Raw genomic sequence first — 23,625 nt, forward strand, 5'->3', positions numbered from 1 at the left:
ACTACTTTACTCAGACTAGTAAGCGCTTGGAATCGCTTTGGTACTTGATTTCAAATCAAAACTGTTTAACTAGTCTGTATGACTCCTATTTTTAACCTTTTAAATGGTCAGGAATCTTATATCAGGACGGAGCATGCTCTTCTTGAATGTACGCATACCACGAAGGCTTTGCGTCTGGGTACTTAAACGTATAGACGTCCCCGTCTCATATTTTGAACCACCACATGTATAACCATCCTCCAAACCACACATATACTAAACATCATAATGCTACCCATACCACATCTACGAAGTGTCAGTACCAAATGCAAGCCTCAAAACCAAAGTGCCGTTGACTGGAAAACTCCCCACGCCATAGTCGGACTAACCTCACCATTAGTCAAAGAGTCCCCACAACTACGTGCATTCCATGAAACCCAGTTAGTAAATAAAACACTCTTCCATACACCCTATCTGCAATAGTGTATGAGTTTCAGTAGTATTCTCGAAGTTGCACTAGGAAGAACACAGTCCCACATAAAATTGTTACCACTAGGCCAATAAATGGCCCAACATCATAATCCTTCAAACGCATTCTCTTATGGGCTTGAGTTACGAATAACCCCCTCCTAATTAAAAGACCTGTCTCGAACAGCCTTGTCGACGACGGGTTTGGCGTGCGGATCCCTGGAGGGGGTCATCGCATCCCTAGTTCACACGAGGGTCTTAAGGCATTATGGAAGAAAGTCCAAAAAAAAGAAAAGAAGAACATTACTTCAGACAGAATAAAAAGGCAACTCCATCACGAAATCTCTTGATTACGAAGCGAGTATGAAACCCAATATCTCCCTCACGAATTAAGTCTCGCCATCATCTAAAAGTTCTCAATAGTATACACCCCAACCTCATTCCTATTAATAGAAATCTGGGAGTTCGATGCAGTCACAAAATTAACCCTACCGCTATTCCGTTTGCCGAGATAGCCACAAAAAAGGGCCACGGACTTGGACCTGGTACATAGTAACGAGAATAAGGATTACGATTCATTGTTTAGGGTATAAACATAAACATAAAGTTCAGCGGTATCCAATGAGCCGCCAGAACAAAAACATCACAAACTCTTCTCAAGTTTAAGGACTCCCTGTGTGACACCCCCTTCCCGTGACAACAACTTCCATATAGGTATAGTCTAAAACATGCCCTAATAAAGCTTATCAGACCCAGGATAAGCAGGAACACTCCACTTATTCACCCTCCCACGCCGAAAACGAGGATTTCCCCAAATAAGTTTAGACTAGGAGGGGCTGCTATGTTGCTTGATCTTAACAGGAAACACATTAAGACTAGACTTGGGCAGACTAACAAGCCCCCTTTATTTATTACTAGCAGACGCGAGTGCCTCATCTTATAGATAGCATTCACATACCTGAACAAACCTGATGAACACAACCCATGCCCGATCATAATAATAATGGCCCCCACTACCCCTAATACCGTGTTGCTAAGCACTCCTAATAGCACAAGCCTCATATGCGCTACAGAGGAATATGCTACCAAACATTTTAGGTCCACTTGCCGTACACACGCTAATCCTGCGTAGACACCTCCTGCCAAGTTCACCACTAGTAGCAGCACAAAAAAAACGCTTCTAAGCCTTATTTGTATAACTATTATAAATCGAAGCAGCCCGTACCCTCCTAATTTTAGTACCACCCCGGCCAATAGCATCGAACCGGCTACTGGGGCCTCTACGTGAGCCTTAGGTAGTCACAGGTGAAATGGATATATTGGTAGCTTGATAAGAAACCCTAGAATGTATAGCCATCACAATCTCATTCCCCTTTTTTTTACTAGCCTTACCACAGAACTTATCCTCCTCCTCAACCCTCTAATATAGAGTTCTCTTACCCCCCATAAGAAAAAAAGAGATCCGAACACCGTATAGATTACTATATACCCCCCTGCCTGTAAACGCTCTGGCTGATAGCCTCAGCCTACAATTAATAACAACAGAGGGGCTAGCACACTTTCAAAAAAAAAAAAAAAAAGAAAGAACCTCCTCACCCTGAATCTTATCACTAAAATTAGGCTGATTCTGATAATTATTAAATTAAATCTTGCTTTCCGGTGGATCTTAACCCTCCTTAGGTAGGAAAGAATTGCTACAAATAGAGTTAGTGTAACCATTAACCCTATTACAAAGTCTGTGGTGTACAACCCGTTCAACTCTACCCCCCCTATCGCGACTCTTGTGGCGCCCATACTTAGAATAGTTAGAACGCTTAACCCAATGACACTCATATTTAGGTTTTTTATAATAATCAATGCAATAAGTCTAATTGCCAACCTTTTAACCATAAGTAAGACAGACTTTATCTGACACATTCAGTGTAAATGAATTATACTAGTTTATATTATCTTACATACACCCTAACTAGAACTACTACACACACACTAGCCATAAGTATGACACATAGAAGAACAGTCCAACACAAACTCATTAACTTATCATAACGTAAACGAGGTAAAGAAGCACGAATAACCACAAAGAAGACCGCAAAAGCCATCATAAAGACCCCGATCAACGCTTCATTTCCCCCGAAAAATATCGCCGCCCTTATAACCCTTCTGAGAAGAATACTAGAGTACTCCGCAATAAATATAACTGCAAACCCCCCTCCGCTGTACTCCACGTTGTATCCTGACACTAATTCCGACTCTCCTTCCACAAAATCAAATGGCGCCCGATTAGTTTCAGCTAGCATACACAGCATTCAGACAACTATAACTACGCACAAAGGAAAAAAGAAAAAAAGGACCTTTGTTGGAACACCCTAATTTCTTGAAACATAAACACACCCGAGCACAGCACCACACAAAAGAAGATAAATCCTATAGGGATCTCATAAGAAATTCTTTGCGCCATCGCACGAACTGCACCTAGCAAAGAGTATTTAGAGTTAGAAGCCCATCCGGATATTATTACCCCGTAAACCCTGACTCTAGTAATAACTATAAACAGAATCACCCCGAAAACATAAAACACTTCAGCCGACTTATACGGGTATAAAAGCCATCCAAGTAAACTGATAGTTAATATTAGTGCAGGAGCCAAAATGAAGGGCCCTACGTTAGCACGTGTAGGCACAATAAACTCTTTACATAACAACTTACCTGCGTCACTAAAAGGCTGCAAGATCCCTATATAACTCACCTTGGATGGGACCCTTTCGGATTATAATGATAGCCAAAATTTTACGTTCCAACAAAGTATAGAAGCCCACAGCGAGAAGCACCCCTACAAAAGGGATAACACCAACAACCACGCCTACTCAGTCCACCAGTGCAGCCTTAGTCGACCCCAAGGGAGTAAAAGGGTCCGCTGACACTTGACAAAGGCTTAATAGGATAGAGGCTCCAAAGAAAACAGCTACTCTCCTTAGAGTCTTAAATAGACACTCGACACTAACCATAATGAGACTGGGCTTAGCTTTGTAATTCACACACAAACAAGAGTATATCTTATAAGACGAGCTTAAATCGTATGCATTAGGTCTGCCAGCTTGTGCCATGAAAGCAAGTATATATACTTATGAATTGATCCTAAATCAAACGCATTAGCTCTGCCAGCTCTCACAAAGATAAGAGCCACTACTCACGGCGCCTTAGGGGCATGAGCCCTATATCCTAATATTAGACCCACCTTATCACTAAAAGCTACTTGCCCATTGTACAAGTTCATTAAATTAAAAGTTTAACGCTTCTTAAAAGCTTTAGCTTATTTTTTATTTTAGTTAAGAGCTTCCAACCATATGACCAAAATATTTCTCAGGAATAAACTCAATCACAATCGGTATAAATCTATGGTTAACCCCGCAAATTTCAGAACACTGCCCGTAAATAATTCTACACTGGGAAGCTTTTATAGGAAGCCGATTAATTCGACCTGGGATGGCATCTACTTTAATTAGTAACTTAGGGAGTGCAAACGAATGGAGCACATCAGACCTTCTTACAAAAGCAGTTATTTGCACATCTGCTGGAGCCACCATCCGGTTATCAACATCCAACAAACGATACCCTCCTTTTCTAAATGTCTCCTGCTGGTCTTCTATGTAAGAATCAATTGTATAACACGAAATTCTTTCAGCGCTTTCTCTAGAGCTTGGAGTGTCTAAATTGCGACAAAATTCGTAAGATCAGTACCATTGTTTCCCAATCGCCTTAAAATTTCACCGGGGCCGTTTTACTTCTTCTATATAATATAGGTTAATTATAGAAGGAAACCACAACCCCTACTAACATCAACATTGGCACAATAGTCCATCAAAATTCTAATCGTTGACGGTTCAAGAAATGGCGATAAGAAAATTTAGTAAGAAGGATTACGCATCCTATATATATAACAAAGACCAACACAGCCACTGCTACTATCATCACAAAACCATGGTACCGGAACAGGTCTTTCCCTAGTTCCCCATGGACAATATCACCAAAATATCGACTCCCGTAAAAAAGACATATTTATATTTTTCTACACTTATTAGCCCACTCACGTGCGCTACTTTCGCGATTTACTAATTTTAATAACTTGAAATAAGCTAAAAACTTAAACCATTTCAGGTCTACAGGACGACTCCTACAGAATTTAGGGTATTCAAGCAGCTTGTCCCACACCCACAAAGAAAGAGGGTTTAATAACAACCTAGAGAAATAAATGACTGAAAGACACTGCCCCAAAATGATATAAGGCTCCCGCACTGGGCGAGCACCAATCCATGTTAACCTAATAAACCTACCAACCAACACTCAAAACACTACTTGATTAAACGGGTAAAAACATAAACTTCGATACTTACCTCTGTGAAGACTAGGAATTAGGTATAATACTACAATCGACAAAAACATAACATATACCCCCCCCGCTTTATGAGGAATTGAACGAAGGATTGCATAAGCAAACATAAAATACCACTCAGGCTGAACATGGATTGGCGTTTTTATAGGATTAGCAGGCCAATAGTTTAAATGATTCCCTAACAGCTCAGGATCCACACACACTAAATATATAAAAAAGAACCTAAAGCAAACATAACCAAAAAGATCTTTAATAGTATAGAAGGGGTGGAAGGGCACACACATAGTACCTCTTTCAATACCCAAAGGGTTATTACTCCCTTTCTCATGTAAAAAAAAACAGGTGTAAAAAAACAACCGCCACTATCACAAACGGTAAGAGAAAGTGTAAAGTATAAAACCGCTTTAGAGTTGCATTACACACGGTCCAACCCCCTCATACATAGCGGAGCATACTCTCTCCTACTACGGGGATCACTCTAAGTATATTAGTAATAACAGTAGCCCCCCAATATGACATTTGCCCCCAAGGCAAAGTGTAACCGAGGAAAGCCTCCGCCATAGTTAACAAAAACAAATGCACCCCAAAATACCACACTGTCTTATCTAAATAAGACCCATAATACAGCCCACGAGCAATGTGCGCATAAATACAGATAAAAACATAGAGGACCCCATTTGCATGAATATTACGCAACATTCATCCTTTTTCCACATTACGCATAATATGTACTACAGAATCGAATGCCATGTCTTCATGAGCAGTATAATGAGTTGACAATAAAAGACCCTTAGAAGTTGGATAATTAGGCACAAGCCTAGTATAGAGCCAAACCTTCACCAAGCGTTTAAGTTTACAGGACAAGGCAAATCATAGAACCTGTCATTCATAATCTTCACCAACTTATTAGTACTTCGTCACGGACCAACCCTCTTAGGCGTGTTAATATTATTCACAGTATTGTTACCAACCATCTCATAAGAAAGGCCTACACCTTGTTTATGAGTTTACAGCTCACCACCTCTTCCTCGGCCACCTCATGAATTTTTGTTATATATACAGGCACAAACCCCCCGCACACCGCATTTTTTTATGAGTACACATAAGCTTGGACCCCCCTTTTTACACCTCTGAAGACACCCAAAGTGTTAAGTGTCCAACTTTGTTTTTGCTCCATTTTTACTTTATTTTTAATTAGACTTAAAGCGACCAACAACTTACGCTTCAAAAATTTTTTTATTTTTAAGATACACGCCTCGTTTTCGAACCGAAAACCACATGAGCAACCAGAGCTGGGGTAAATGAGGAAATAAACGTCTCAAATCCCCATTATCCTACAGCTTACAATTAGCTATAGAGCCCAAGTAACTTAGAATTTAAGGGTCAAATTCACCACTTTCTCTGCCAATAATTAGGTTGAATCTCATGTGGTCCTGAAGAATGCTTACTCCCCGCAAAGGCTTTGTAGCCTTTCAAGCATACACTAAAACCAAGTTAATTAGGTGTAAGGAGACCCGTATTGACCAGTTTTTAAATAGACCATAACAGCCTAACAATAAACGAATTAACTGTAATTTTGCTTATCTTATGGATTATTTTAATAAATTATAACTATTAATACACCAATAAACTTTAACTATGAGCATTAATAACTACTGACCCCGTCTTTACTAACATCAGGAACACTGTCTTCTTCACTTACAACCACATTTCTCTGCTCGACTGGCTGACAGACATTAGCTGGGACTTCAGGCTCCACAACAGCTATTTGTTCTTCTAAAGGAACATAGCCACCCTCAGCATGGGGGCCCCCTTCCTCCTGATTATCAGGAACAACTTCAGCGACACCATTCACAACAGCATCTCCAACAGCTGAAATAGTTTCAGGTAATGGGAGCACCCTAACAGTGTCACCCCCTCCGCCCTGACATAAGTCCCCTCCTCCAACGTCTATTCTAAACACTCAGTTTTTATATGAAAAAAAACCATCTCACACACCCCTTAACAGTAAGCCTTTTTTTGCAGCAAACCCCTGCCTAAGCCACTCTCATACAGCCTCTCTAGTGCCCAACACATTCAACAATCTATCACTAAGCAACACACTCATTTACATAAAAAGAACCCTTTTTATAAGTTAATCAGCCTATTATACAATATTATTTATGTCATTACAGATCCGTCACAAAGTATTGCTTTAGCTAAAAACTCGCTCGCTTAAAAGAGACCTTAAAGCTATGCATAAGCTTTTGGGTTAACAAACCCAAAAACTTCAATTAAAATAAAGCTTCGCAGGGTCTTGTTGCTCTTCTTTTACACACAGGCCTCTTCGCTTTACCCTTATGCAAGAAGTACTAAAATTTATTTGCCCCACTTTACTTCAAGTAAGCTTTTTATGAGGCAATCGTGTGCATTTCTTTAGAAAGATAAATTCTAAAAAACCTCAGTGAGATGAGCCTAAAACTAATTAACTCCTCTTAAATTGTTTATAAAGAAAAGCTTTAACTTTTTCTTTAGGAATCAAAGTCCTACGTACTATAATACTTCTTTATAACACCTCAGAGCAATAAACTACTTTTGAGCTTAGCTTCATCAAAGCAACTGGGCCATCCCCCCACGTACAACTAAGCTAGGAAGAATTTGTAGCTCTCAGTTATATTAACATTAGCAACTAAACACAACTTAAGAGACAGGCTATCTGGCTTGAGAATAAGAATCTTATACCCTAAGCAAATTACTGGGATTTTCAATTAACAGCTCAACATTCTAGCTTAATTTATTCACCCAGCGTACACTAATTTCATTAAAATTTTTGCCCAGAAGGCAAATATAGTAATTATTGCTATGTAACCATCCTATAACCAGCACATTTAACAGCCTAACGCCACGTTTATTTACATAAAAAGGCCCTATACAATATTGTCTATAGCACTCAGATCTGTGACAGAACATTGCTTTGCTTAAAAACCTTTTATACGAAACTAACTCACTTAAAAGGGACCTCAGGACCAGACATAAACTTCATCACTTGTAGTCTTTGTAAGTTTATAACCCACCTAACCCCCTTTTAGGCGTGTTAATATTACATACTATTGTTAACACTTACTTTTTAAGACGCTCACAACCTTGTTTACAAGCTCACGCTTCTACGTTTCACAATTTTATTTAGCTTCATTTTGTTGCTGCACACCACATTTTTGTCACCTCTATTTAACCTGCTTTCCTATTTCCTCCCCTCCAGATCAGCCCCCCCAGGCATTAGTGTGTCATTTTGATTTTATTTTATTTTTGATTTACTTTTTTGCTTAGACTTTAAGTGACCCATGAATTACGCTTTGGGAACTTTCATATGACTTGATTTCTATTTATTTTTTGATTTTAAGATACAGATAGTCTAGTTTTCAAACCCCAAAAAATCACATGAGCAACCAAAATTAGGGCAAACGAAAAAAATTAACACCTTAGATCCATTTCTCCTGCAGTTTACAATTAACCACAGGAAGCAAATAGCTTTAGAATTTAGGTTTAAGTTTGTTTTTTTCTACCACTAATTAGGTTAAGTCTCACATGACTCTGAAAAATGCTTACTCACTGTAAAGGGTTCAAAACCTTATCTACAACAGGTTGTAAAGCATAATCTAAAACAAGTTTGGACAGGTATGGGCATTCGCAACTAGATTTTCAATAAAATACACAATGTCAAGTAAAATTAAGTTTTACTTTGACTTATAAGTTATCTTAACTAAGGGCTTTTTACATGCATCAGCAACAGGGTTTCCGTGTAAAAGGACAGGAGAACAGGCCTTGCGGTCACTGTACCGGCCGGTAACAGGAAATGCGGTACACTATAAAACCTCATTCTTAAGGGTTTCCACAGTGTTTGGTTTTTTTTTGTCTGTTACTAGCACAAATCCATTACACACCGCCTTTTTAGAACCCTTGTTTTATTCTTTAGGTGGGTGATTGCTGCTTTTTGGCTGCATTAATAGACTGTTTTATTTTTTACCTAATTTGCAACCCGTTTTAACCCTATTTTTTAATAAAATAGCAATACTAATTTTAACAAGAACCAACGACACGCCCTACCGCCACTAATTGGCCTTCAGCTTCATAAAAGGCAACCCTTTTTATAAACTAATCAGTTTATTGCGTAGCATTATTTAAGCAATGACAGAGCCAGGGCAAAGCGTTGCTTTAGCGAAAAAGTCCTTTCGTACAAAATTAGCTCATTTTTAAAAGAGGATAGAAACTGAACTAGCTCACGCCGTTCTGAACTCAGCTCATGTTAGATTTTAAAGGGCGAACAGACCCACCATTAGAAGCTTCTACGCCTCTAGGATATCTAAAGCCAACATCGAGGTCGCAATCTTCCCCTCCAATACCATCTTTCGGGAGAAATTGCGCTGTTATCCCTAGAGTAGCTAGCCACACATATAAAGTTAGGAAATACGAGTTAGATTTATATAATAGTGAAAGACTTATTTTCACTGATCTCCCATCAAAATCGTATAAGAGCCAAAAACTCCAATTAAGATAAAGCTTCATAGGGTCTTGTCGTCCTTCTTTTACATAAAGGCCTCTTCACCTTAAAGTTAGTTTAAATTAAATTTTCAGACACAGCACCTTCTTCGTTAACCCTTTCATACCATCCTTCAATTGAAAGGCAAATTATCGCGCTACCTTAGGACGCTCACGTTAACGCCGCCGTTTACAACAAACATTACTCTAGTTGCACTGGGCAGGGACTACCTTTTACTTACATCAAAAGGAAATGTTTTTGTTAAACAGTCGAGAAGTTTAGTTTGCCGAATTCGTTTAAAAACTTTTATTTAGCCTTTAGTTTTTTAAGGTAAAACAAAATAGTAATACCAAATAAATAATATTTTTACTCGTTTTTATCATAGTCACTGGTCCTACAACCATAGGCTTATTTTAAAGTAAATGAATAACCCAATTAATCTTTTTTCCCCATCTGGTTTTAGTTAAAATACACTAATATCTAATAGCCAGTTTAAAGCCTATAGAAACCCAATTTTTTTTTAACATCAATTTTAGTATTTTTCAGCTTAACCCAAAAAATTTTACCCCTTAAATAGTTAAGGAAAATGCTTACACATCTTTTTAAGCCAACCAGATATCTAAAAGCGCGAATAGTATCTAGCCGCTATTCTTTAGTTTAATTAAATCTCTGCCACGATTTCTTAACTCAAAAAAATAACTCTCTTTTATTCGGGAAAATTAAATTCTTAAACTTGTCTTGAAAAACCCTTATGCAAAAGGTACTAAAATTTATTTATACTATTTTAATTCAAGTGCACTTTTCACAAAACAATTATGCACGTCTCTTTAAAAAAGATAAATTATAAAAAGCCTCAGTAAGAGGAATCTAGAACTGACAATTCTAAGTTATATATTAACTACTTTTAACTTATTTATGAAGAAGAAGATTAACTTTTTCTTTAGGAATCAAAGCCCTACTTACTACAATTTTTCTTTATAACGCTTCGAAGTTCTAAGTGCCAAAAAACTACTTTTGAACTTTGCTTCATCAAAGCAACTGGATCATCCCCCACGTGGCACTAAGCTTAGGCCTAACTAGACTATGGAGAATTTGCAGTTCTCAGTTATATTAACATTAACTACTAAGCACAACTTAAGAGAAATACTATCTGACTTAAGAATGAAAATCTTATGTTTTCCCTAAACTACTTAAGCAAGCCAAAGCAAATTACTGCGATTTTGAATTAACAGCTCAACGTTTTAGCTTAAACTATTTGGCCAGCATACACTAATTTCATTAGAACTTTTGCTTGGAAGGCAAATATAATATTATTTACTATATATGCATATTATAGCCTAGCAGCAACTTCCGTTACTGCTACCTTGTTACGACTTTTCACAGGTTTCCCCGCGAGCGACGGGCGATTAGTACTCATCTGATTGTATTCAGGGTAATTTTATTTTTAACCCTTACTTACAAGTCCTTCTTCAAAGGCAAGTTTTCTTATCTTATTTGTCTACTTAGTTGAGCTACCTTTTAGTAGCTCAATCTTTGAATTATTGCTTAAGTTACATCTGTATCCCAGATTAACCTTGTCATAAGCTGCATGTCAATCTGAATTATTTTTGAAGTTGTGCTACATGGGCATATAGCCAATTCTAGTAGCTGCACCTAACTAAAAGTAACTTACCTTACCGAACTCAGCAAGTAAAATAAGAGTTAGCTTCAGTAATAACCAAAAATTTTACCCGGACACTCACCATATTAGAGTAAACAACCATACACACGCACTAATAAGACAAGGCTCAAATGTAGGTGGGTTATCCTTTAACACCCAGGATCCCCTGTTTTCTATCTCAGACACCGCCTATTTATTTCTCTTTGACAACCAAATGTTTAGTTAAGAGGAACTTTTGTTTTAAACTATGGATAACAGGGTATCTAATCCTGGTTTCACTTCATAGATTCGTTAGAAGCTCACTAAAACTTTAGGAATATAACCACAAAAAACCGTTAACATTACACTGCACCTATAGTTTTTTTATAGTTTTATAACACAACATTGACTCTAACCAATCCGCTTAAATTTATATTCGAACTGAATCTAACCGCGGCTGCTGGCATTCATCAATTGACCCCGAATTTGTCAAAAAGCTGGGTTAAAGTTTCCTTTATTAACCAATTTTCCCCACTGATGTTGAACTTGCACTTAATTTGTTCAAGCCCGCATTTAGAATCATGAGAAGCATTTTGCCCATAAATTTAGGGCCATAATCAAACCCTCCTACAGATTTGACACAAGGTACTAAAGTATCCATCTTCCTCATTTTCAATGAGACGCTTTAATTAAGCTACTGTATCTTCTATTTTAGGTTTATTTTACTCTTCGTAAAGGCACCATGGTTTTTATGCACAAATACGACACCACTAATATTACAAACAGTAACACACCAGCTATTAGGATATATAACCTTAACCCGCTTCTTTCAGCCATGAAACTTAGAAACAAAGACCCGCTAATTTCTCTGTACTCGTAATTCATAAGACCCATAAGGACCGCTCTGGCACAACACCTTCTGACGAGAACCATAAACTCTAGATTAAAACGATACACTTCATTGGGGTAGATCCTTAAAACATACAAGAACAGGACTATTACACCCCTAACGTAAGTTAGGAACAATAAGAACCCTAACAACCTTCTAACCTCCAGTGCAACCTCCACACATGCAATTATAGACCCCCTCAATAGCACTAGCCCTAAAGAAATAGGTTGCTTGGCAATTAAGACAATCGAAAACACAGCCATCAAAATTACACATATGACTATAACTCTCATTATATAAACATAATTAAGCTTACGCCCCCCGCTACCACCAGCCCTCATACTACCAGCTGGTAGGTAAAATAATTTTTCTGAACAATTTCATTCAAACAGCTGAGTTGACCTAGTCCCTTATGGGCACCTTGAGGCCCAATAGCTCTAGTCAACCTTGATCCAGACTTTGAGCTACCATCCTGGACCCCTTAAAGAAGGCCATTTTTCTGGGGTGGGAGGTTAGCCTCTCTATGAGCCACATTCTCAAAAAGAATCTTAATAGTTTGGCTGACGACCAAGGCTTAGACCCTAATTTTCTAAGCACTCCTCATCACAAAATTAACCCTACAAAGGGAATAAGAAATACTCTGACTCTCTCTTATTTCTCAAGAACTACTACAAACCCAAACCTCTCTATTTTCCTCCCTAATACCCCTCCTAAGATAATAGCCCCAATATACAGGCTAAGAAAAGGAGTTTGTATATTTAAGTGCTCATTAATCCGCAAACTTCTGCTATTAACGTAATTAGACCCAAGTATTACTCTAAATACAATCCGTGCCCTATAAAAAGAAGTGAAGATTAAACCTGTTAGCTCTAATAAATAGCACCCATAAGTTATTCTTCTGTCTATCATTCTTAGCTCAATTATTAGGTCTTTAGAGAAAAACCCTCTTATAAACGGGGCCCCTCTCAAGGACACAATTGCAACCGTTATTGCACCCATTCTTACCGGTAATCCTTGCCACAAGCTTCTTAACCCCCGGATATCTTGGATTCTTTGGTTTCTATGAATAACACCCCCTGCGCCTAGAAACAACAAAGCTTTAAATACCGCATGGGTTACTAAATGAAAAAAAGCTACAGACGGAAGAAGGATTGAAATCGAGAATATTATTAACCTTAACTGCCTCAAAGTCGAGAGTGCGATTACCTTTTTTAGGTCAAACGCAAACACAGCCCTTGACCCCGCTAATATTAGAGTAAATAGTCTTAAGACTATAAGTATTTGAGTCACAAAGGGATTAGCTCTGATAATATAAAAAGAGCGAAGAATCAAATAAACCCCAGCTGTCACCAATGTCGAAGAATGCACCAAAGAGGAGACCGGTGTGGGTGCCGCCATGGCAGCAGGTAGCCATGCGCAAAACGGCATTTGTGCGCTTTTAGTTATACCTGCAAGAACTACCACAAACCCTAAATTAACCCATGTCTGCACTGGGTGGTATATATAAATTAACCACCCCCCTTCTCTTAAAAAAATAGAAACTCTAAAAAGTACAAAAACATCCCCAATTCGATTAGTCAAAGCTGTCAACATAGCCGCAGATAACCTCTTATTGTTCTGGTAATAAGCCACTAATAGGAATGAGGTGAGCCCTAGCCCGTCTCAACCAATTAAAAGTATTACTAAATTAGGAACTAAGATTATAAACACTATAGACAGCACAAACAACCATACTAATCCCATAAACCGCTTGTAGTATGGCTCTCCAGCTATATACCACTTGCAGTAGGTTGCTACACTTCCTCTAATTACCAAAACCGTCCCAACAAAGACTATTCTTACGCTATCTAGTAGAACTCTGAAGCTAAATGAGAGACAATTACTCTCTCAAACAGTAACTTCCAATAAATAAGCTTTTCCAAAGGTCCTCCCTCTAAGAATAAATAAGTATCCAATCAGAATCAGTAAAAGTAACCCTAAGTTACTTTTTAATTGTATGATACTATTTTTACGAGCCATCTCTTAGTAACCTTGACATCAAATCGTCTCCGCATAGTCGCATCACCATAACCAGAAGGGCCAAGCAAATTCTGGCTTCGCAAACAGCTAAACATAGAATTAGTAAAATTAACCAAAACTGATTTATTAGAAACACATGGGTTACAAACAATAAGCCTAGTCTTATTATTTCAAGCCCTACAAATAAACACAAAAGGTGTTTGTTTATACGGAAGATTACAAAACAGCCTATACTTATTAAGAAAACTCCTAGGAATTTTATTCAAATCATAGCTTTAAAACACATAGTTTTCTACGACTTACAAGGCCGTCGCTTCAGCAAAGCTTTTAAAACTACCTACCTTCTATGATCCTCCGTATAGAGACACAATAAGACACAAAAAATATAACACTGAATACACGCGATTGCAACTTCAGCGGCTCCAAAAACACCTCCGCCCATTATTAACCCTTTAATACCCCCAACTCCTGTAAGCAGCCTTCTGCTATTTAACCAGCTAACTACTAACTCTCTCCTGCATATAGTTAGAATTACTTTACCAGCTCCCAGATTTAGTGTCAGACGTAAAACTAATGTTAAAGGGCGAAGTATGCCACTAATTAGCTCAACCACTACTATAAAAGGCACAAGGATTAACGGGCAACCTGTTGGAACGAGACTCATCAACCCCTGCTCAAATCTGCATAAAAGACTAGATAAAACTAAACAAGTTCAAATAGACAAAGCAAAGGAGAACCCGAACACAAACTGCCCTCTTACAGGGAAAAAGAATGGAAAGTTTCCAGACAGATTTAGTATCAGAATTATCATGAACAGACCCCTTATTACTAGAGGAAACCCAGATAGCTTTAGTCCCTTTCCGTTCAATCGAATCATCGAATAAGTAAAGGATAGCACCAAACTCCGAAAAGAGCTCGTACTTCTACCCTTAGTGTACACGTCTCTAAATAGCACGGTTATTGGCACTATAGAAGACAGCAACCATAACGGCATAGACAACCAAATTAAGTTATAGCTGTGAGCATCAAATCTAGAAAAAACATCTATTAACATGACTTTAAATTATTGATTACGCGATTTCTTATAAATATAAGTGATACACGTGTTATAAGGGTTAGTTCACACAAATGGCAATTGGCTATAAACATGCTTCCTTCCTGGATAAAGGTCTCGGGTACCTGCTCAGTCTATTTCACCACATAAACCCCCACTAAATACAACCCCTCGCTGGCTTACTAGAGCCTCTCATAGAAGGAACTTAAAATATATTAGAGACCCAAAAGACACAGCGGACCCATAAGAAGACACCCAATGTCAGTGAGCATAAATATCAGCGTAGTCTATATACCGTCGAGGCATTCCTCTTAGGCCTAAGAAATGCTGAGGAAAGAAGGTAGTATTTACCCCAAAAAATATTGCTATAAAATGGGCTTTCCTCCATTTCTTATTAAAGCATACTCCAACAAAATTTGGCAACCAATGGTTAAGACCACAGAACACCCCAAACACCGCCCCTATTCTTAGCACATAATGGAAATGAGCCACCACATAATATGTGTCGTGTAGAGACACATCCATAGAAGCCCTAGACAGTAAGACCCCTGTTAGCCCTCCCACGGTGAATAAAAACAGAAACCCAGTACTTCAGTAGGCGGCAGGCTTTATTTTGAATTTTCTTCCTGCTATAGTTGCCAGTCATCTGAATACTTTCACCCCTGTTGGAACAGCGATTACTATAGTTGCGGTAGAAAAATAGCCTCGAGTATCAACATTAAGACCTACGGTAAACATGTGGTGAGCCCACACCATACACCCTAACCCTCCAATTCCGATTATTGCGTATACTATCCCAATTAGACCAAAAACCGCTTCTTTTCCAGAGCAATGCATAATTACTTTTGATATCACACCAAAGGCAGGTAGAATAAGAATATACACTTCCGGATGCCCAAAAAATCAAAACAAATGTTGGAACAAAACGGGGTCCCCCCCTCCTGCGGGATCGAAAAAAGTTGTGTTAAAGTTTCGGTCAAACAAGATTATTGTGATGCCCCCTCCTAGAACCGGAATTGAAATAATTAAAAGAACTGCAGTAACTCTAATCCTTAAAACATAAAGCTCCGCTCGTTCTCCTTTCATTTCTAACACTGGCATATTTTTATTGGTCCTAGCAAAGTTAATAGCCCCCACTAGAGAGCTGAGCCCAGCTAGATGTAGTGACACAATAAGAACATCCATCCTAGGGCCCCTATGATAGGGGTACACAGATAAAGGGGGGTAAATAGTTCATCCAGCACCAACTCCTTTATCCGTTCTAAAGGACAGTATTAGTAAATATAGTGCATTAGGAGATAGTCAATAACTTAAGTTGTTTATTCGCGGGTAAATTATATCTTTACCTCCTACTAGCAGAGGAATCAACCAATTACCGAAAGCTCCAATTAAGATAGGTATCACAGCAAAAAAAATTATTATTAAGGCATGCGTTGTAACCACCACATTATAGAATCAATCTCTTTTTAAGAACACTGCTCCAGGATGCCCCAGTTGCATTCGGATCATTAACCTCAACCTTGCTCCAAACAACCCTCCTCAGACTCCGCTATACAGATAAAGGGTTCCAATATCTTTGTGATTTGTTGATCACAGCCATCGACGTCACCAGGACTCCACTTCTCCATAACCCCCTACTTCTTCCTTTTTTAGTATTTTTATCATTTTATTTATCCTTACTTAGAAGCCAATCATCTAGCCTTATTAGCCCTTAGAGCCGCACTAGATTTTAGCCTCTTAATATTTTTTTCCCTATACGCTATAGTAAGATATGCCTTTTCAAACCTTCTATTAGATCCTTGAGAACTTTCATTGGTCCCATACTTCCTTAAGAAGCACTCTCGACGTGAAAACCACAGGTACACACAATACACTTCCAACAGCAAAAGTAAGCCTCTTACAATCACCTCTCATCAAAATTCGTTTCGCATAAATGCCACTTCTAGTATTAACCTACTCATTCCAAAGACCCCTCACGATATTCGTGGTAGAGACCCCCAAACAAGATAAGAAGGAAACCCCTTGAGGACAAAATCCCTAACACTCTCTTACCGTAAAAGAACATGTAGGCAAAAGGTATTAACAGCACTACCTCTACATCAAACACGACGAACAAAACTGCTACTAGAAAGAATCGGATAGAAAAGGGCCTCCGAGCTCTTCCAATAGGCTCAAATCCACACTCATATGGACTGCACTTTTCTCGGTCTAGACCCCGCTTTTCCCTTAGTAGCATAAATAACCCCGTAAACAAAAAAGACACAATGCAGACAAACGCAACTCTTAACCCCATAACCATTCTTCTAGAAAACTTATGGAAGTGTCTTTAGCTCCCAAAGCCAATATTTTATTTTAAACTATATCTAGCTAAAAAAGGGTTGACACCACTAATAGCCCCACAACCTATCGTTCTTAAATTAAACTACTTTTTTATAAGGAAAAATGGTACAAGCCATTTATAACAAAGTTAGCAGCCCTATTATGTTAATTAACTTCCTCACTTAAGAATGAAAACCTAGGCTTAATAATTAGATGCAAACCAATCCTTTTTTTTAAAGTACCATTCTACAAAAAGGAGGTAACAACTACCTATAGTTATGTTTGAAACAAAATATTTTATTTTAAATTACCTTTTTATCATACTTTTGTGGTTTTACCCACTCTTTTTGAGCCGAAATCAAAACGCCCCTGGCCTAAAAGCAGTTTCTAAATAAATCTCACCAAGATCAATGCCCCCCCTGCTAGGTTAGCCCCGATCACTATCCTCCACATAATCTTGAATTCTGCTTTGTTTTTGTCTACTAACCTTTTTATTACTATCCTATAAAAAAAGTCAATGTAGAATTTTAGCCTGATTACTGAACCTATAATACAAGCCACGATTACAGCCCTTCCTCTCATTAGAAACACCAATACTTTCGCTAGAAAGCCAAGGAAAGGAGGCATCCCCATCAGTATCAGTAACCCTATACCCCTCGCGGCTCTACTAATCTGACCGCCCATTCTTGTTTTGTTTATTATTGAGCACCCATAAAAAAACAGCCCTACCGACAGCGAGTAAACTGCAAAATACCCTACAAAGACTACTCTTGACCATGTGAGCCCTAACAGCATTCATGATGTATGCACAAACGACGAGTACGCGCTTATTACTCGTACTGAATTCTGGTTAAGGCCCCCTACTGCCCCAATTCCAGCTATCAATACAATTACTACTCACAACCCCTTAGAGGGTATAATTATTGATAAAAAGACAAGGGGGGCGACTTTTTGCCAAGTTAATATTAACCCTCTTGCTAACCATCTGCTGTTCTTAATAATTGAAGGGACCCACGAATGTAGCGGGAAAACGCCAGATTTTAACACTGTACCCGCCCCCCTTATCACCAGCCCTCTCACTACGTGCTGCTCTATCAAGGTTACAAAACCCACTAGTATCAGAATTGACCCCGTTCTTTGTACCACAAAATATTTTACACAGGGCTCAGGACTATAGTGACCATCAGGGTTTATAATTACAAGAAATCCATACAGATTTAGCTCTAAACCGAGTCACACCCCTACTATCTCTTCTCTTCTAACCCTAAGAATTGTCCCGATCAATATTACCCCTAATCTCACTAATTTTATAGGTCTTACCACAAAGCTTACCATTTCAAGTAAAGGTTACTTATAACACTTGAAAATCATAGGTCTTCTGTCCTTAATTAGACTACTTTACTCAGACTAGTAAGCGCTTGGAATCGCTTTGGTACTTGATTTCAAATCAAAACTGTTTAACTAGTCTGTATGACTCCTATTTTTAACCTTTTAAATGGTCAGGAATCTTATATCAGGACGGAGCATGCTCTTCTTGAATGTACGCATACCACGAAGGCTTTGCGTCTGGGTACTTAAACGTATAGACGTCCCCGTCTCATATTTTGAACCACCACATGTATAACCATCCTCCAAACCACACATATACTAAACATCATAATGCTACCCATACCACATCTACGAAGTGTCAGTACCAAATGCAAGCCTCAAAACCAAAGTGCCGTTGACTGGAAAACTCCCCACGCCATAGTCGGACTAACCTCACCATTAGTCAAAGAGTCCCCACAACTACGTGCATTCCATGAAACCCAGTTAGTAAATAAAACACTCTTCCATACACCCTATCTGCAATAGTGTATGAGTTTCAGTAGTATTCTCGAAGTTGCACTAGGAAGAACACAGTCCCACATAAAATTGTTACCACTAGGCCAATAAATGGCCCAACATCATAATCCTTCAAACGCATTCTCTTATGGGCTTGAGTTACGAATAACCCCCTCCTAATTAAAAGACCTGTCTCGAACAGCCTTGTCGACGACGGGTTTGGCGTGCGGATCCCTGGAGGGGGTCATCGCATCCCTAGTTCACACGAGGGTCTTAAGGCATTATGGAAGAAAGTCCAAAAAAAAGAAAAGAAGAACATTACTTCAGACAGAATAAAAAGGGCAACTCCATCACGAAATCTCTTGATTACGAAGCGAGTATGAAACCCAATATCTCCCTCACGAATTAAGTCTCGCCATCATCTAAAAGTTCTCAATAGTATACACCCCAACCTCATTCCTATTAATAGAAATCTGGGAGTTCGATGCAGTCACAAAATTAACCCTACCGCTATTCCGTTTGCCGAGATAGCCACAAAAAAGGGCCACGGACTTGGACCTGGTACATAGTAACGAGAATAAGGATTACGATTCATTGTTTAGGGTATAAACATAAACATAAAGTTCAGCGGTATCCAATGAGCCGCCAGAACAAAAACATCACAAACTCTTCTCAAGTTTAAGGACTCCCTGTGTGACACCCCCTTCCCGTGACAACAACTTCCATATAGGTATAGTCTAAAACATGCCCTAATAAAGCTTATCAGACCCAGGATAAGCAGGAACACTCCACTTATTCACCCTCCCACGCCGAAAACGAGGATTTCCCCAAATAAGTTTAGACTAGGAGGGGCTGCTATGTTGCTTGATCTTAACAGGAAACACATTAAGACTAGACTTGGGCAGACTAACAAGCCCCCTTTATTTATTACTAGCAGACGCGAGTGCCTCATCTTATAGATAGCATTCACATACCTGAACAAACCTGATGAACACAACCCATGCCCGATCATAATAATAATGGCCCCCACTACCCCTAATACCGTGTTGCTAAGCACTCCTAATAGCACAAGCCTCATATGCGCTACAGAGGAATATGCTACCAAACATTTTAGGTCCACTTGCCGTACACACGCTAATCCTGCGTAGACACCTCCTGCCAAGTTCACCACTAGTAGCAGCACAAAAAAAACGCTTCTAAGCCTTATTTGTATAACTATTATAAATCGAAGCAGCCCGTACCCTCCTAATTTTAGTACCCACCCCGGCCAATAGCATCGAACCGGCTACTGGGGCCTCTACGTGAGCCTTAGGTAGTCACAGGTGAAATGGATATAGTTGGTAGCTTGATAAGAAACCCTAGAATGTGTAGCCATCACAATCTCATTCCCCTTTTTTTTACTAGCCTTACCACAGAACTTATCCTCCTCCCTCAACCCTCTAATATAGAGTTCTCTTACCCTCCTCATAAGAAAAAAAGAGATCCGAACCACCGTATAGATTACTATATACCCCCCTGCCTGTAAACGCTCTGGCTGATAGCCTCAGCCTACAATTAATAACAACAGAGGGGCTAGCACACTTTCAAAAAAAAAAAAAAAAAGAAAGAACCTCCTCACCTGAATCGTATCACTAAAATTAGGCTGATTCTGATAATTATTAAATTAAATCTTGCTTTTCCGGTGGATCTTAACCCTCCTTAGGTAGGAAAGAATTGCTACAAATAGAGTTAGTGTAACCATTAACCCTATTACAAAGTCTGTGGTGTACAACCCGTTCAACTCTACCCCCCCTATCGCGACTCTTGTGGCGCCCATACTTAGAATAGTTAGAACGCTTAACCCAATGACACTCATATTTAGGTTTTTTATAATAATCAATGCAATAAGTCTAATTGCCAACCTTTTAACCATAAGTAAGACAGACTTTATCTGACACATTCAGTGTAAATGAATTATACTAGTTTATATTATCTTACATACACCCTAACTAGAACTACTACACACACACTAGCCATAAGTATGACACATAGAAGAACAGTCCAACACAAACTCATTAACTTATCATAACGTAAACGAGGTAAAGAAGCACGAATAACCACAAAGAAGACCGCAAAAGCCATCATAAAGACCCCGATCAACGCTTCATTTCCCCCGAAAAATATCGCCGCCCTTATAACCCTTCTGAGAAGAATACTAGAGTACTCCGCAATAAATATAACTGCAAACCCCCCTCCGCTGTACTCCACGTTGTATCCTGACACTAATTCCGACTCTCCTTCCACAAAATCAAATGGCGCCCGATTAGTTTCAGCTAGCATACACAGCATTCAGACAACTATAACTACGCACAAAGGAAAAAAGAAAAAAAAGGACCTTTGTTGGAACACCCTAATTTCTTGAAACATAAACACACCCGAGCACAGCACCACACAAAAGAAGATAAATCCTATAGGGATCTCATAAGAAATTCTTTGCGCCATCGCACGAACTGCACCTAGCAAAGAGTATTTAGAGTTAGAAGCCCATCCGGATATTATTACCCCGTAAACCCTGACTCTAGTAATAACTATAAACAGAATCACCCCGAAAACATAAAACACTTCAGCCGACTTATACGGGTATAAAAGCCATCCAAGTAAACTGATAGTTAATATTAGTGCAGGAGCCAAAATGAAGGGCCCTACGTTAGCACGTGTAGGCACAATAAACTCTTTACATAACAACTTACCTGCGTCACTAAAAGGCTGCAAGATCCCTATATAACTCACCTTGGATGGACCCTTTCGGATTATAATGATAGCCAAAATTTTACGTTCCAACAAAGTATAGAAGCCCACAGCGAGAAGCACCCCTACAAAAGGGATAACACCAACAACCACGCCTACTCAGTCCACCAGTGCAGCCTTAGTCGACCCCAAGGGAGTAAAAGAGTCCGCTGACACTTGACAAAGGCTTAATAGGATAGAGGCTCCAAAGAAAACAGCTACTCTCCTTAGAGTCTTAAATAGACACTCGACACTAACCATAATGAGACTGGGCTTAGCTTTGTAATTCACACACAAACAAGAGTATATCTTATAAGACGAGCTTAAATCGTATGCATTAGGTCTGCCAGCTTGTGCCATGAAAGCAAGTATATATACTTATGAATTGATCCTAAATCAAACGCATTAGCTCTGCCAGCTCTCACAAAGATAAGAGCCACTACTCACGGCGCCTTAGGGGCATGAGCCCTATATCCTAATATTAGACCACCTTATCACTAAAAGCTACTTGCCCATTGTACAAGTTCATTAAATTAAAAGTTTAACGCTTCTTAAAAGCTTTAGCTTATTTTTTATTTTAGTTAAGAGCTTCCAACCATATGACAAAATATTTCTCAGGAATAAACTCAATCACAATCGGTATAAATCTATGGTTAACCCCGCAAATTTCAGAACACTGCCCGTAAATAATTCTACACTGGGAAGCTTTTATAGGAAGCCGATTAATTCGACCTGGGATGGCATCTACTTTAATTAGTAACTTAGGGAGTGCAAACGAATGGAGCACATCAGACCTTCTTACAAAAGCAGTTATTTGCACATCTGCTGGAGCCACCATCCGGTTATCAACATCCAACAAACGATACCCTCCTTTTCTAAATGTCTCCTGCTGGTCTTCTATGTAAGAATCAATTGTATAACACGAAATTCTTTCAGCGCTTTCTCTAGAGCTTGGAGTGTCTAAATTGCGACAAAATTCGTAAGATCAGTACCATTGTTTCCCAATCGCCTTAAAATTTCACCGGGGCCGTTTTACTTCTTCTATATAATATAGGTTAATTATAGAAGGAAACCACAACCCTACTAACATCAACATTGGCACAATAGTCCATCAAAATTCTAATCGTTGACGGTTCAAGAAATGGCGATAAGAAAATTTAGTAAGAAGGATTACGCATCCTATATATATAACAAAGACCAACACAGCCACTGCTACTATCATCACAAAACCATGGTACCGGAACAGGTCTTTCCCTAGTTCCCCATGGACAATATCACCAAAATATCGACTCCCGTAAAAAGACATATTTATATTTTTCTACACTTATTAGCCCACTCACGTGCGCTACTTTCGCGATTTACTAATTTTAATAACTTGAAATAAGCTAAAAACTTAAACCATTTCAGGTCTACAGGACGACTCCTACAGAATTTAGGGTATTCAAGCAGCTTGTCCCACACCCACAAAGAAAGAGGGTTTAATAACAACCTAGAGAAATAAATGACTGAAAGACACTGCCCCAAAATGATATAAGGCTCCCGCACTGGGCGAGCACCAATCCATGTTAACCTAATAAACCTACCAACCAACACTCAAAACACTACTTGATTAAACGGGTAAAAACATAAACTTCGATACTTACCTCTGTGAAGACTAGGAATTAGGTATAATACTACAATCGACAAAAACATAACATATACCCCCCCCGCTTTATGAGGAATTGAACGAAGGATTGCATAAGCAAACATAAAATACCACTCA

General features: G+C 38.9%; 3 pseudogenes; all 3 read right to left on the minus strand.

Moving 5' to 3' along the window:
* Positions 1-1,029: 1,029 nt before the first annotated feature.
* Positions 1,030-2,315, minus strand: LOC134702769 (NADH-ubiquinone oxidoreductase chain 4-like; annotated as a pseudogene).
* A 1,612-nt stretch (positions 2,316-3,927) lies between these two features.
* LOC134702772 (cytochrome b-like) lies at positions 3,928-5,797 on the minus strand (annotated as a pseudogene).
* A 13,898-nt stretch (positions 5,798-19,695) lies between these two features.
* Positions 19,696-21,009, minus strand: LOC134702770 (NADH-ubiquinone oxidoreductase chain 4-like; annotated as a pseudogene).
* Between the last annotated feature and the right edge of the window lie 2,616 nt (positions 21,010-23,625).

Source organism: Mytilus trossulus, unplaced genomic scaffold (genome assembly GCF_036588685.1).
Source record: "Mytilus trossulus isolate FHL-02 unplaced genomic scaffold, PNRI_Mtr1.1.1.hap1 h1tg000701l__unscaffolded, whole genome shotgun sequence".
Lineage (NCBI taxonomy): Eukaryota > Metazoa > Mollusca > Bivalvia > Mytilida > Mytilidae > Mytilus > Mytilus trossulus.